The sequence below is a fragment of the Procambarus clarkii genome, chromosome 76 (assembly GCF_040958095.1).
Source record: "Procambarus clarkii isolate CNS0578487 chromosome 76, FALCON_Pclarkii_2.0, whole genome shotgun sequence".
Lineage (NCBI taxonomy): Eukaryota > Metazoa > Arthropoda > Malacostraca > Decapoda > Cambaridae > Procambarus > Procambarus clarkii.
The window spans coordinates 2009172-2025582 of record NC_091225.1 but is presented as its reverse complement, the minus strand read 5'-3'; the positions used below and the strand labels follow the sequence as shown (position 1 = coordinate 2025582).

General features: G+C 36.9%; 1 pseudogene; it reads left to right on the top strand.

The window, feature by feature from the left end:
* Window positions 1-16411, top strand: part of LOC123771518 (probable glutamate receptor) — a 146041-nt pseudogene that overhangs the window by 93656 nt on the left and 35974 nt on the right.

The following is a 16411-nucleotide window of genomic DNA, read 5'->3' as shown; positions in this document are numbered from 1 at the left end:
CTAAACATTCCCTCTAATGCGTTATGCGTGGTTTCCTCCGAGGCTATGGGTCCCCCTTCTTCCAGCTAGAGGTGGTACTCCCTTCTATATATATATATATATATATATATATATATATATATATATATATATATATATATATATATATATATATATATATATATATAATAGTTAGAAAAATATACACACATACCAAAAGAATAGGGGTGGTAGGAGAAGAAAATATCAAAGTGTTCAGTGAGGATCCACAATGTCTTCTCTGAGTACTCTTTATTTTCTTCTCCGAGGCTATGGGTCCCTACACTTGCACCAGAGGTGGTACCCCTTCTAGGTATTTAAAAAAATAATAATATATATATATATATATATATATATATATATATATATATATATATATATATATATATATATATATATATATATATATATATATATATATATATATGACAGTGTCAGACCACCGAGGAAAATTGAAACAGGAATTTCCTTAAGTACTTTCGTATATTAATACATCTTCAGAAGGAGTGATTTTACAGGTCGAGTATTGGACATGTATAGGCAGGAGAGAATGGTGGAGTGAGGTGAGGTATAATAACAAATGAATGGGAATTAGGTGGACACAAATATGAGCCGCACAAGAACTGCAGAGGGCCTATTGGCCCATACGATGCAGCTCCTATTCATAACCCCCAACAGGCCCACACATGGATAATAATAGCATAAGATAGTAAATATTTACAATGAATTAGTGAGACAAATGTGTCCCAATCATCCTACTCAAATCGCCGTTTAATTGATCTATCAAAAATGGATCTAAGTTATATAAACCACTGCTAATGTTCAAATTACTTTCTTTTGTAATCTTTATCAAAGCAGATTCAATTATGTTTCTGTTATAAATGCTTTTACAATTCGTTATTGAAGAAGCCATCTCCCAATCAATTTGGTGAGCATCTTCTGACAGATGAACAAACAAAGCATTAGACAATTGGCCATGTCTTACAGAGTATTTATGTTGCGAAATTCTACATTTTAAATCTTTAGATGTTTGCCCAACATAGAACTTATTACAGTCTTTACAAGGTATTTTATAAATGACACAATTATCACTACGAGGGCTGTTCCTAACTAATAGCTTACCAACAGTATTTTCGTAGCTAAACAATACATGTATATGAAAAAGTTTCAAGGCCTTGACAATATTCTCAAACCCAGAGAAATATGGTAAACATAATACATTCTTTGGGCGAATTTTTTCACGGCATATATTTATATAATATGTACGACGTGCTTTGCTACGGCAAACTTTCAAAAAACTCAGTGGGTAACAAAGCTTGAGACCAATCGAATCAATATTCTTAAACTCTTCATCTAAGAATTCTGGACTCACAACTCGAAGAGCTCTTAGATACATTGAAGAAAAAATAGATTTTTTCACATTGTATCTATGCCCTGAAAAATAATGAACATCAGATAAATTATTCGTAGGTTTTCTGTAGACACTAAACTTTAGTGAAAAATCTTCCCTATAAATAAGTACATCTAGGAATGGCAAACATTTATCAAATTCAGTCTCCAGAGTAAATTTTATAGAGGTGACTTGATCATTAAGTTTGGCTACAAATTCGTCTGTGTTTACATCTGAAGGCCATATACACAAAATATCATCAACATATCTAAACCATGGCATGATTCCTGGGGTAATTTTTGAAACAAATTTCTTTTCGAAGAATTTCATGTACAAGTTTTAAAGCAATGGCGATAAAGGACTCCCCATTGCCATTCCAAATGTCTGTAAATAATACTCATTATTAAAGGTAAATTTACATTCTTTAATGCACAACTTAACAAGATTGACAATAGTATAAAAAGAGGTAAAACATGACTCATTAGTTCAAGAGCAAGATAATCAAGAATATCATCAACCGGTATTTTTATAAACAAGGAACAAACGTCAAAACTTATTAACTTTACATCTGGAGTGACCGAAATGGGGAATCCTTTATCGCAGTTGCATACTGGCTTGGGGACCGTTCAAGCTTGTTTGCATTTGTGTTGCTCACGTGGCCTCACAAAGTGAGGTGATTCGATGAAATATTTATGCCCAAGCTTACCACCAAGTGCTGTCGGGTCATTGGGGATATAGGCTCGGTTACCAATGACTTTTATGCAGTCACGGTGGTCGAGTGGTTAAGGAACCAGTTACCTGTCTTTCTGGGTTCGAATCCTTCTGGGGTGTGGATTTTTCAGTTGCATATTGGCTTGGGGACCATTCAAGCTTGTTTGCATATATAATTTATATCTGTGAATATTTATATATATATATATATATATATATATATATATATATATATATATATATATATATATATATATATATATATATATATATATATGTCGTACCTAGTAGCCAGAACGCACTTCTCAGCCTATTATGCAAGGCCCAATTTGCCTAATAAGCCAAGTTTTCCTGAATTAATATATTTTCTCAATTTTTTTTCTTATGAAATGATAAAGCTACTCATTTCATTATGTATGAGGTCAATTTTTTTTTATTGGAGTTAAAATTAACGTAGATATATGACCAAACCTAACCAACCCTACCTAACCTAACCTAACCTATCTTTATAGGTAAGGTTAGGTTAGGTAGCGGAAAAAGTTAGGTTAAGTTAGGTTAGGTAGGTTAGGTAGTCGAAAAACAATTAATTCATTAAAACTTTGCTTATTAGGCAAATCGGGCCTTGCATAGTAGGCTGAGAAGTGCGTTCTGGCTACTAGGTACGACATATATATATATATATATATATATGTCTTCTCAGCCTACTATGCAAGGCCCGATTTGCCTAATAAGCCTAATTTTCATGAATTAATGTTTTTTCGACAACCTAACCTACCTAACCTAACCTAACCTAACGTTTTCGGCTACCTAACCTAATCTAACCTATAAAGATAGGTTAGGTTAGGTTAGGTAGGGTTGGTTAAGTTCGGTCATATATCTACGTTAATTTTAACTCCAATAAAAAAAAATTGACCTCATACATAATGAAATGGGTAGCTTTATCATTTCATAAGAAAAAAATTAGAGAAAATATATTAATTCAGTAAAACTTGGCTTATTAGGCAAATCAGGCCTCGCATAGTAGGCTGAGAAGTGAGTTCTGGCTACTAGGTACGACATATATATATATATATATATATATATATATATATATATATATATATATATATATATATATATATATATATATATATATATATATATATATTTATTATATGCGAACAAGCCTGAACGGTTTCCAGGCATATATGCAACTGAAAACTCAGACCCTAGAAGTGACTCGAACCCATACTTCCAGGAGCACTCTGCGTCTGGCGAACAGGACACCTTAACCATCTTTTGTCCGGTCGTGTTGGTCGAATAGTTAAGGTGTCCTGTACGCCAGATGCAGAGTGCTCCTGGAAGTATGTGTTCGAGTCACTTCTGGGGTGTCAGTTTTCAGTTCTTCAGTTATTTAGTTTTCAAATATCAGTATATTTTGGTAGCAGTCTTTCTTGTAAACATATGTTGTTAAATTTGACCGAAAAAGTAAGATTAATAATACTAAAATTTTTTCAATATTTCTTATGTTTCTTTATACTGTCGATGGTAATTGAAAAGTCAAATCTCTAAAATTCATTTTTATTTCTAGTCTGACGCGACGCTTGAACGTGTTTCGTAATAACTTATTACATTTTCAAAGACTTTAGTTTACACACACACAACTGTAACCTGAAAACACTAAACAGAGGTTTACTTAATGCTAACATTGAACAGCTTGTCTTATATACTCGCATTTGGGTGAGGTGATATGTTGCAACAGTTTTGGATGAGGTGAACAAACTTTTGACCAACACAAGACAGAACACGGTGCAAGGGGTATAAATTGGATAAATGAGAGGGAACAAAGGAAGAAACTGCAAAGGGCCTATTGGCCAATACTTCCTCTTGATGCTTCTATATTGGTACGGAGTCTTGAAGTGGGTAGAATATAGTTGTGCATTAATTGGCTGTTGATTGCTGGTGTTGACTTTTTGATGTGTAGTGCCTCGACATGTCAAGCCACCTGCTATCACTGTATCTATCGATGATTTCTGTGTTGTTTGTTAAGACTTGTCTGGTGATGGTCTGGTTGTGGGAAGAGATTATATGTTCCTTAATGGAGCCCTGTTGCTTATGCATTGTTAATCGCCTGGAAAGAGATGTTGTTCTCTTGCCTATATACTGAGTTCTTTGGGGCTTACAGTCCCCAAGTGGGCATTTGCAGACATTGACGACGTTGGTCTCCTTTAAGACGTTCTGCTTTGTGTCTGGAGAGTTTTTCATGAGTGGGTTGGCCGTTTTTTTGGTTATATAGTACATCGTCAATTTTATCCTCTGATTTTTGTCTGTAGGGATAACGTTCCTTTCAACAATATCTTTCAGGGCCCTTTCCTCCTTACCTAACCTAACCTATCTTAACCTAACCTAAACTACCTTAACTAAATCAATAATTTATGTTTTAATATAATATAAAAATATTTAAAACAAACCAATAGGTAACTATATATTGAATATAAAGAAAATCAATCGGCCTATTAGGTAAATCGGGCCTTGCATAGTAGGCCGAGAAGTGCGTTCTGGCAATTAGGTACGACATATATATATATAATATATATATATATATATAATATGTCCTACCTAGTAGCCAGAACGCACTTCTCGGCCTACTATGCAAGGCCAGATTTGCCTAATAAGCCAAGTTTTCCTGAATTAATATATTTTCTCTATTTTTTTCTTACGAAATGATAAAGCTACCCATTTCATTATGTATGAGGTCAAATTTTTGTTATTGGAGTTAAAATTAACGTAGATATATGACCGAAACTAACCAACCCTACCTAACCTAACCTAACCTATCTTTATAGGTTAGGTTAGGTTAGGTAGCCGAAAAAGTTAGGTTAGGTTAGGTTAGGTAGGTTAGGTAGTCGAAAAACAATTAATTCATGAAAACTTGGCTTATTAGGCAAATCGGGCCTTGCATAGTAGGCTGAGAAGTGCGTTCTGGCTACTAAGTACGACATATATATATATATATATATATATATATATATATATATATATATATATATATATATATATGGTGCCAATGTGGGGACCCATAGCCTCGGAGAAGAAAATAAAAAGTATTCAGAGGAGACCTTGTGGTTTCTCACTGAACACTAATATTATCTTCTCCTACCACCCCCATTCTTTTGTATGTACACATATATGTTTTATATGAACTTTTCTACAAAAAAGAAGTTACATATAGGGTACAAATATGGTATACAAATATATACAATATATACAAATATATATTTATAAATATATATATATATATATATATATATATATATATATATATATATATATATATATATATATATATATATATATATATATATATATATATATGTCGTACCTAGTAGCCAGAACGCACTTTTCAGCCTACTATGCAAGGCCCGATTTGCCTAATAAGCCAAGTTTTCCTAAATTAATATATTTTCTGTATTTTCTTTCTTATGAAATGATAAAGCTACCCATTTCATTATGTATGAGGTCAATTTTTTGTTATTGGAGTTAAAATTAAAGTAGATATATGACCGAACCTAACCAACCCTACCTAACCTAACTTAACCTATCTTTATAGGTTAGGTTAGGTTAGGTAGCCGAAAAAGCTAGGTTAGGTTAGGTTAGGTAGGTTAGATGGTCGAAAAACAATTAATTCATGAAAACTTGGCTTATTAGGCAAATCGGGCCTTGCATAGTAGGCTGAGAAGTGCGTTCTGGCTACTAGGTACGACATATATATATATATATATATATATATATATATATATATATATATATATATATATATATATATATATATATATATATATATATATATATATATATATATGAAACAAATGTGTGTGCCACTGATATATCAATGATAAAATCATTTGACCCAGCGTTCTGTAGATTCCCAGATATTGAACTCACTCGGCGACAATAGGACAAACGCCCACCAACCTAGAACTCGACTGAATTCATTGAAAGGTTGTAGAGGCCCATACCGGTGCTCCACCAGGAATTAATGATTTGCCCACCTACACTCTGGCCTGAGGGTAATGATGTTCACACCTTTAATGCCCTTCCCTATATCACAAAGAAATCTCAGTGGCATAATATATTAACGAGAAAATTATTTTGTACCAAAAGCCGCACTACTATTATATATTAATATATTATAATATATGAACGAGAAAATAATTTTTGGGCAATAAAGTGGTAAAACTATATATATTTATATATTAATATATTATACCTAATAGCAAAAGTCGCACTACTTGGCCTAATATGGAGGACCAGCTCTGCCTAACAACCATGTTGATTTTCTTTATTTTCAAATATTTATTTTCAAATTGATTTATTCCAATTGTGATGGAAAAAAGAAGTGTAGGTGTTCGGCAGTGCTCCTAATGGCTGGTGTCAATGCCAGTCACATTTACAAAAAAAAAGTTGACTGCTTGGCTGTTGCCTCTTGTGGTAAAGTAAGGGAAAACACGCAAAACAAAACGTATGAACAATGAAACTTTAATTAACTTGAAAATAAATATGAACAGAGACAATTCCTTGGCTATGTACAGTGCAAACAAACAAGATTATAAAGTAAAAAAATAACAAAATAAAACAGTGGTTACGTTACTCTACAATGAATAAAATCAAAAAATGAATTAACAGGTGCTGAGAATAAAGCGCTGGCTGAAAACATCCACTAATAAACAGAGCGTATATCAGATGGTTGTATCAGCTTTGAGAGCACAGGATATTCTAAATTCAATGGCTGGTGCACTCTCCGTCATCGGCTATGTAGATGGCGCTGAAGTGCAGAGGTGCAGACGTCGATTCACCAATAGGTACTACACTTGCTTGTAGTATCTACATGTTGTAGATGTACTGAAGTAACATGATGATAGGAAAGAGCAGGCCAAATTTCTCTTGAAAGAGATTATCCTAACACAATTAATATTATTGTATTATATAGGAAAATGAATTACTGAATTAGTTATGTTAAGCTAGAATAGGTTTTATCAAATTTTTATGTTAAACTCAAATTTAAAAAAAATAAATTCATGTATAATGTAATGGAGTGTTTTATCATTCCATTGGAAATTAATTTTGAAAAATTTATTATTTCAGGAAAATTCGATTTGTTAGGCAACTTGCCCTATTATATACAACATAAATTATATATATATATATATATATATATATATATATATATATATATATATATATATATATATATATATATGTACATATATATATATATATATATATATATATATGTCGTACCTAGTAGCCAGAACTCACTTCTCAGCCTACTATTCAAGGCCCGATTTGCCTAATAAGCCAAGTTTTCCTGAATTAATATATTTACTATAATTTTTTTCTTATGAAATGATAAAGCAACCCTTTTCTCTATGTATGAGGTCAATTTTTTTTTATTGGAGTTAAAATTAACGTAGATATATGACCGAACCTAACCAACCCTACCTAACCTAACCTAACCTATATTTATAGGTAAGGTTAGGTTAGGTAGCCAAAAAAAGCTAGGTTAGGTTAGGTTAGGTAGGTTAGGTAGACGAAAAAACATTAATTCATGAAAACTTGGCTTATTAGGCAAATCGGGCCTTGAATAGTAGGCTGAGAAGTGCGTTCTGGCTATTAGGTACGACATATATATATATGTACATATATATATATATATATATATATATATATATATATATATATATATATATATATATATATATATATATATATATATATATATGTGTGTGTGTGTGTGTGTGTGTGTGTGTGTTTTAAATACGCAAAAGAGGAAGATGAATGATTCTAGCAGGAATATTTGTATATTTCTAATGTATTTCACTTGAGATGGAATCTGAAAAATTACCTCTCCAAATTGAATTTTACTATTTTATTATGGCCTGACGTAAGAGATGCGTTTCGTTGACTCTGTCAACATTTTCAAAGGCAGAGTAAAAATTAATTAAATTTGATTGAAGCAGCAGAATATATAACCGAGTGTGAGGTAAATTGTCAAATAGGCCAACATACGCACTGCGCATTATCCATCTCCTCTGTTTCCATAATAATTGGGCAGTATGTTAAATATTACGTCAAAGTCTTGATGATAACTATGTGCATGTGTGCTCGTAAAGTTCCTAGATACAATTTACTACGTGTCATAATTGTGTACGATGCATGTTAAGTTATATCCTCAAAATAACTTGCTAGTATCCCACACACATTAAGCCGTACTGGTGTTACAGGAAGGTGCGACTTCTACACATCTAAGGACAAGTACCTGGCCTTCTCTGCGTCTCTGATTACTCAGAAAGACAACCCTCTAGTGCCAGCGGTCAAATACAGGTAAAACATAATATACATCTGAATGTTTGATGTGAAAACATTCCTTTGTTTACTAGCCATGTGTGTTAATTTTTGGATAATGTATATACCTATGCATGCTGGGAAATATTCCTTTACATGATTGGATACAAACTTGTCTTGTTTGGTTATTTGTATACGTGATTGGGTATATACGTTTACATGTTTGAGCATATCATTGTGAATGTATGCGAATATACTTCAGCTGGTTTCCGTATCTATGTGTACTTGTTTAGCTATATACGTGAATTTGTCTGGGCTTATGCCTAAGAATGCTCGAGAAATGTATGAACATGTATTAGTATAAGCATGTACATGTTCGGATATCTATAAACATATATGAGTAAAAGGGCATCATAAACAACTGCTGTTTGGGACCCCTGATTTGTAAGAGATGCGCATGATTTGCATTGGAAAGTTTGCCACCATAACTTTCCTAATACAAGTAAGACAAGGAGATTAGCAGAAGTTTGAGTTTCGGGGAAGTTACAGTGAAAACTACAGTCAAAGTGTGCAGATAATCAGTGAAATGGTTATGTGAATGTAATGTCTTCAAAGTCAGTTTTGTTTAGCTGATTTTCAGACAGGGAGTAGCAAGACAACATATCTAGAATATGCCAGTATATAATGCAGCAGAATATAATATATATATATATATATATATATATATATATATATATATTCATTGGTGTATACTGGCAGCAGGTTTTCTTTCAAACATGTTTCATTGAATATGACCGCATATTCTGTATTTATTATTTTCTGGTTTAGGGCTTCTATCCCTCTAACTATTTTCTTAGCATCAGGGCTTAGTTGAAATAGGAGTTCTCCAAAACTCATTTTCGTACTTTTAAGGTGAAGAAAAGAAGTGAATTACTATAGAATGTATTACACTTATTTATACAATTTGCACAACGTTTCGAACCTCCATGGTTCATTCTCATGTGAAGAGATCTTACAAAGCCCTAAACCAGAAAATAATAAATACAGAATATGCGGTCATATTCAATGAAATATATATATATATATATATATATATATATATATATATATATATATATATATATATATATATATATATATATATATATATATATATATATATAATATATATATATATATTGCCTCATGCAGCACGAACCTATATTAAGCACTTCCCAGAAAATAAGGCATTAATTAAATTAGACTTTAAAAATGCCTTCAACCTGGTAAAAAGAGATGTGGTACTGGAAGCAGTTCGAACAAGCTTTCCTTCTCAAACTTCCCTTCTTTTCAGCAGGGTTCAGTAGGGATTCGACACTGTTGTTTGAGGAACATGAAGTTGTTTCCGCAGAAGGTGTCCAGCAGGGAGACCCACTTGCCGCTTTCCTTTTCTGCTTGGCAGTTAAAGAGGTCACAAGCAGATTGTCCAGCGAATTCAACATCTGGTTCCTGGACGATGGCACCCTGGCAGGGACACAGGAATCCCTGCTAGGAGATCTTCAGCTAGTGAAATCGAAGGGAGAGGAACTAGGCCTTACCTTAAACACATCAAAGTGTGAAATCATCCCATCCAGCCAACCAATCATAGATGCAGTACGAATCTTATTGCCAGGAGCCCAAGTGATCCCTCCCCCCAACAGTGTGCTGCTAGGGGCACCTCTGGGCTCGAACGCCATTGAGGTAGTCCTCGAAGAAAAGCTGAAAGACCTGAGGAGGATGGAGGATAGAATAGGGGCTTTGGATGCTCACGGTGCTTTGTACCTTCTCACAAGGTGCCTGGCTTTGTCCAGATACCTTGTGAGAAGGTATTGCAGACACCTATTTTCTCAAATACAAACACCTATTTTCTCACCTATTCCACCACCTAGGCAGACACCTATTTTCTCAGGTGTGCCCCTCCTTCGACAGCCCAAAATTAATGGAATACGACTCACTCGTAAAGTCAATAACTAGGAAAGTGTTAAACCTCTCCCAGCAAGAGGACCAGTGGTCAAGCAACGCTCCCAGTTAGACTTGGGGGTATAGGTATTCGCAAGGCGACACAGTTAGCATTGCCGGCATTCTTATCCTCGACCAGTGCTGCAAATAAATTAGTGAATGAAATATTGCCAGAATACCCGAGGACCTCCATTGGGATACGTGATCGCAAATTTGCGGAAGGAGCTGGTCAGTGGGACACTCTTGTCAGTTCTCATCATCGACTAACGTTTCCAAACGATGGCTAACAGGCCAAATGGGATTGCCCCATAGTGGAGAACATCGCCACATCATTGCTGGAGGCAGCTTCGGGGAAGGACAGAGCGTGTATCTTAGCTGTGCAAGTCCCCCAAAACGGGGACTTCCTGTTGGCAGTCACTAATTCCGCCTTGGGCACCCGCCTGGATTATCGGGACCTAAGTATGGGTTTTGCCCTGTGCCTTGCTGCCCCTATCTCCACCGAACACCGGTATATTTGCGTCCGTGCACGGGCAGACCAATACGGCAGCCATGGTATAGCTGCCGTATTGCAATATTGCAAAGCTGCCGCATAAGATTTCCAGACATGAAGCAGTCAATGCTATCATCAAGAGAAGTTTGGCTACAGCTGGGTGTCCAGCACAAAGGGAACCTCAGCTGTGCAGACCTGACAACAGCCTCAAACGCCTAGATGTAGTCACCCTGCAGCCATGGAGGGAAGGTAAACAGATCGTATGGGATTACACGTGTGCATCTCCATTGGCTGATACCTATTTACGTTTCAGCTCAGTGGAGGGAGGTGGGGCAGCCACCTTCAGGGAGACCCAGAAAACCAACAAGTACAGAGACCTAGAACGTTATTACAGGTTCGTGCCGATAGGCTCTGAGACTCTGGGCGCTTGGGGTAAATGTGCACTTAATTTTTTAAAGGAGGTGAGCGAGGAACTCACTGGGAAAACTAAAGACCCACGAGCGACCAGCTTCCTGTTCCAGCGCCTCAGTGTCGCAGTTCAGAGAGGAAATGTGTGCTGTATGTTGGGTACACACCAAATCTCCGAGGAGCTGGACGAGGTCTTCGAACGCTGATTGTTATATTGTTATATATATGTGTGTGTTCTCTGTACAATATATATATATATATATATATATATATATATATATATATATATATATATATATATATATATTACATTATATATATATATATATATATATATATATATATATATATAATCAGAAAGACTTCACCATTAAAGATTTTAGCCTCAGACTGACAGGAGCAATGAAACAACTGACAAGTCCAGTACCCTCACCAAACGGCCAACAGACTATTAAAAGTATTGGATAACCAAGACTATATATGCCCAATACCCAAGAGCGCCAGTTAGTAACAGATCAGGAATTGTTTTCATCAAATGCTTTCACTATAGGCGAGAACTCGAGTCTCAATTGTAACCACAAACTTACTTAAAAGCACAAACCTATTGTCTCAGAAAGACGTCTCACTATGAAAGATTTAAACGTTTCCAAATTGGAAATATTTTGTTGAAAATAAAGAAAATCCCTCGGCCAATTAGGCAAATCGGGTCTTGCATAGTAGGCCGAGAAGTGCGTTCTGGCTACTCAGGTACGGCATACACACACAAACATAATAATAATAATAATAATAATAATAATAATAATAATAATAATAATAATAATAAAAGAGCAATGAAGTGAAGCAGCAGCTAAAATGGCAGAGCTGAGGAGCTGAAGTGCGACCCCTTAACCACAGGTATGTCATAAAACACTAGGGGCATTCATCACAACACTTTTGAGGATATATGGCTGACTTTAACCCGTTCTGGACGAACTTAGTGACGAGGGGGGGGGGGGGGGATGAGATTATCAGGAGAAAGCGCCAAGCCAGTACCACTATATAGCACGTGGATGGGATCGGAGAAAAGGATTGGGATGGGATCGGAGAAAAGGATTGGGATAGGACGGGAGGAAGGAATGATACACAATCCTTTGGACAGTCGGGGATTGAACGCTGAACTGCACGAGCGAGACCGTTGCTGTGCCGTCCAGCCCAAGTGCTTGGACGAGCCATCACGTGGAAACGTACTAGGTGCCCTCAAACCTGACAGATATCACCACCAAGTCTTGCCTGGCCTTCCCAGCACTCGGGCTCCCACTAGTGTGTCATCAGTCTCTCATTACGCGTTCTTAGGCACCGAACTCCTCATTCAGTTGTCAGCAGGTATCTGTGCACATTAAACAAACTTTACGATTAATATTATAAAACATATATACCTTTTATTAGGCATGCGTTTATGGTGTCGAGTCAGTGTGTTAATAGGTAGGAAAATATGTTCTCAAAGTCATCCTTAAACTAAACCCAGGTAGTCACTTATGTATATTGAAAAAAATTACTGTGAAAACAATAGTAACTTTTCATGGTTTAATTAAAAAAAGAGAGAAGTGTAAAGAAAACTATCTCCAAGGCATTTCTTTCTCTGTGCAATAGTGTCAACTCTCTGTGCAGTAGTGCCATATCTGTGCAATAGTGGCATATCTATATGCAATAGTGCCATCTCTGTGTAATAGTGTCATATCTCCGTGCAATAGTGCCATCTCTCCGTGCAATAGTGCCATCTCTCCGTGCAATAGTGTCATCTCTCCGTCCAATAGTGCCATCTCCCCATGTAATAATGCCATCTCACTGTGCAATAGTGCCATCTCTCCATGTAATAGTGCCATCTCACTGTGCAATAGTGCCATCTCTCTGTGTAATAGTGTCCTCTCTCCATACAAAAGTGTCATCTCCCTGTGTATAAAAGGTGCTAATATTGAGAAAAGGAAGAATAAATACACAGAGATCGATAAGGCGTTTGAAAAACTCAACAAGACATTAAATGACGTGTTCACATTAGACTAAAGAAAAATTACTGAAATGATAGAGGTAGTGGTAAACCAAGGTGCTTTGGATTTTTTTAAATTACCCCGAGATGAGATTAGGATGAATCTGCTGTAATTGGATTGAGAAAGACTGTTAGACCAGACAATCTCACCTTGGATACTAAAAAAAAGTTCAGAAGCGTTGTGTGCCACTCTCTACAATGTACAGTAAGTCACTGGAAACAGGAGACCTACCAGAAAGTTGGAAGACAGCTATAGCAGTCCCAATGTACAAAATGGGTGAGAGCTAAGAGGCACTGCAATACAGGTCGGTGTTTATTGTCCTAATTACCATGCAAAGTGACAGAGAAGATCGTGGGGAAAAGCTAGTAGCTCATTTCAAGAGGAGGGACTTTGTAACACACTAACATGGGTTTAGGCATACTAAATCGTGCCTCGCAGGTTTAATAGAATTTGATGACCAGGTAATATAAATTAAGCAAGAAAGAAAATGGTGGGCAGATTGCATTTTCTTGGCCAATCCAAAATCCTTTGACACATTCCCCCCCCCCCCCCCTTCCATTTGAGACTGGTGCATAAGTAGGAACAGCAGGCAGGAATAGTAGGGAAGGTGCTCCAGAGGATACCATTACACAAACAAAAGAAAGTAAAGAGTTACTCTCAGGAAAAGAGACATCAAAAGGACGAGATGTCACCAGCGGAGTACCACAGGGTCCTGTATTGGAACTCATCCTGTTTCTGATACGTTAACGATCTTTCAGAGGAATTAGACTCATTCCTCTCAATGCTTGCTGATGATGGAAGAATTATGAGAAGGATTAAGAGAGAGGCAGACAGCATGAGACTTCAAGACGACCTAGACAAACTGTAGGAATGATCTAACAAATGGTAACTAGTGATAAACTCCAGCAAGGAAAAGTAATTGAAATTTATGTGGGGATAATACACTGAACCTGTCACATGAAGCCCATATTAAAAGAATGTCATCAGCGGCATATGTTTACTTGGCCAACATAAAAACTACCTTGAAAAAGGTGTGATAGGAATCAATCAGAACCTTATGTACCACATATGTCAGACCAATTCTGGCGTATGCTATTCCGGCTTAGTCGTCCATATCTAATCAAACACAACACGACGTTAGAATCTCAGGGACTATTTCACCAACTTAAACTTAAATCTAACGTCAATCTCGTAATCTTCCAGTAACGTAATCTTCCAGTGACGTAAATCTCACGTCACTGGAAGACAGAGGAGTTAGGAAAAAATGATTGCCACCTACAAGATTCTCAGGGAAATTGATAGGGGCATACAAAGACGAATTATTAAACATGGGTGGTTCACGATTAAGAGGACACAGGTGGAAATTTAGTACCCCAATGAGCAATACTGACATAAGATTTTTTTTAGTGTCAATAGTTAACAACTAGAGGCACTAGGCAGTGATGTGATGGAGGCTGATTCCATACACAGGTTCAAATATAGATATGATAGAGCCTAATAGGATCAGGAACTTGTACACTAATTTACTGATTATTGAGAAACGGGATCAAAGAGCAGAAGCTCTTTGATTCCACACAAGTCAAAGTTACCATGGGAAACAGAACTTAGAAACAAGACTGTACAGGATATGATGGATTATGTCACACACACACACACACACACACACACACACACACACACACACACACACACACACACAGTCCTGTTAGCAAGGAAGAGCGGTCTAGCAAATGTTCAGAAGTTCAAAAATGTATTCCTGCAGAGGGATATGACAAGGGAAGAGAGAATGCAGGCAGCAGACACGAGGAAGGAGCGCAGGGAGAGAGAAAGCAATCAGAGTACTACAACTCAGAACCCTACAAACCCAGTGGGGAGTGGGGAACCCTCCTCAATCAGTGCAACAGCCACAGGGAGTTGGGCACCACCCCCACATTCTGCCCAACAGACACCCAACCTGCCCCTTCCCCTGTCAGCCCCCCACTAAGTACCCACCTAGGGTGCCGTGTTTCCCCAGGAGTACACAACAATAAGGAAAGAGAGGGAAGGTAGGGGAGGAGGTGGAATGACCCTACTCATGAGAAAGGAATGGAGTTTTAAGGAGATGGCTATCCCGGGCTGTGAGGGGTTCAGAGACTACATTGCAGGCACCATGACAATGGGAGGACCAAGAATAGTAGTAGCAGTACAACCCGTTCTCACACAAGACAGCACATATATGACTTAATGCTTAAAGTCAATATGTTGAATATGAATTAGTAAATATGTGATATATTCCCAGTTACTTTTTTTACCAAGGCCCAAACTCTTCCTCACGTACCAATTTACGTGTCACAGTACCCGTCCGTCAACATAGATAGCAGAATATTCGTGATTGGCTCAATTATAAGGAAAATTGTAGTTTTCAGGTCCCACATGGGTTGTGAAATTTACCTACTATTGTCCATGCTCTTAGAATATTACAGATCAGCTACTTCCTATTGAAGGCTCGTAATTTTGTTTTGAGAAATATTAGTTGTTCTTAGTAAATTATAATAAGCACTATAAATTATTACATAGAATAACAGTCCTTCACAAATCATTATTATATACCATAGTTTGTGCTTTACAAATCTTTAAAGGATGTTTTGTAGGAACGCTAACAGAAAACGATGTTACGTTGGAATGTCTATGGGGTAAACTACTGCAAACAGGACGGTATTGTGTCTACTATACCAACTAGAGCTAGGATGGGTATATTGTCACCTACCGCCTGTTAGGTGGGAAAGGGGTCCAATACCACCCACAGGATGGGTATGAGGGTCACATCCACCCACAGGATGAGTATGGGGATCACATCCACCCACAGGAAGGGTATGGGGTCCAATACCACCCACAGGATGAGTATGGCGTCCACTACAACCCACAGGATGGGTATGGGGCTCCAACCACCCATAGAATGGGTATGGGGCTCCAACCACCCATAGAATGGGTATGGGGCTCCAACCACAAATAAAATGGGTATAGGGTCCAATAACACCCACTGGATGTGTATTGCGTCCATTGCCGCGCGTCGAGCTTGAAAACCGCAGC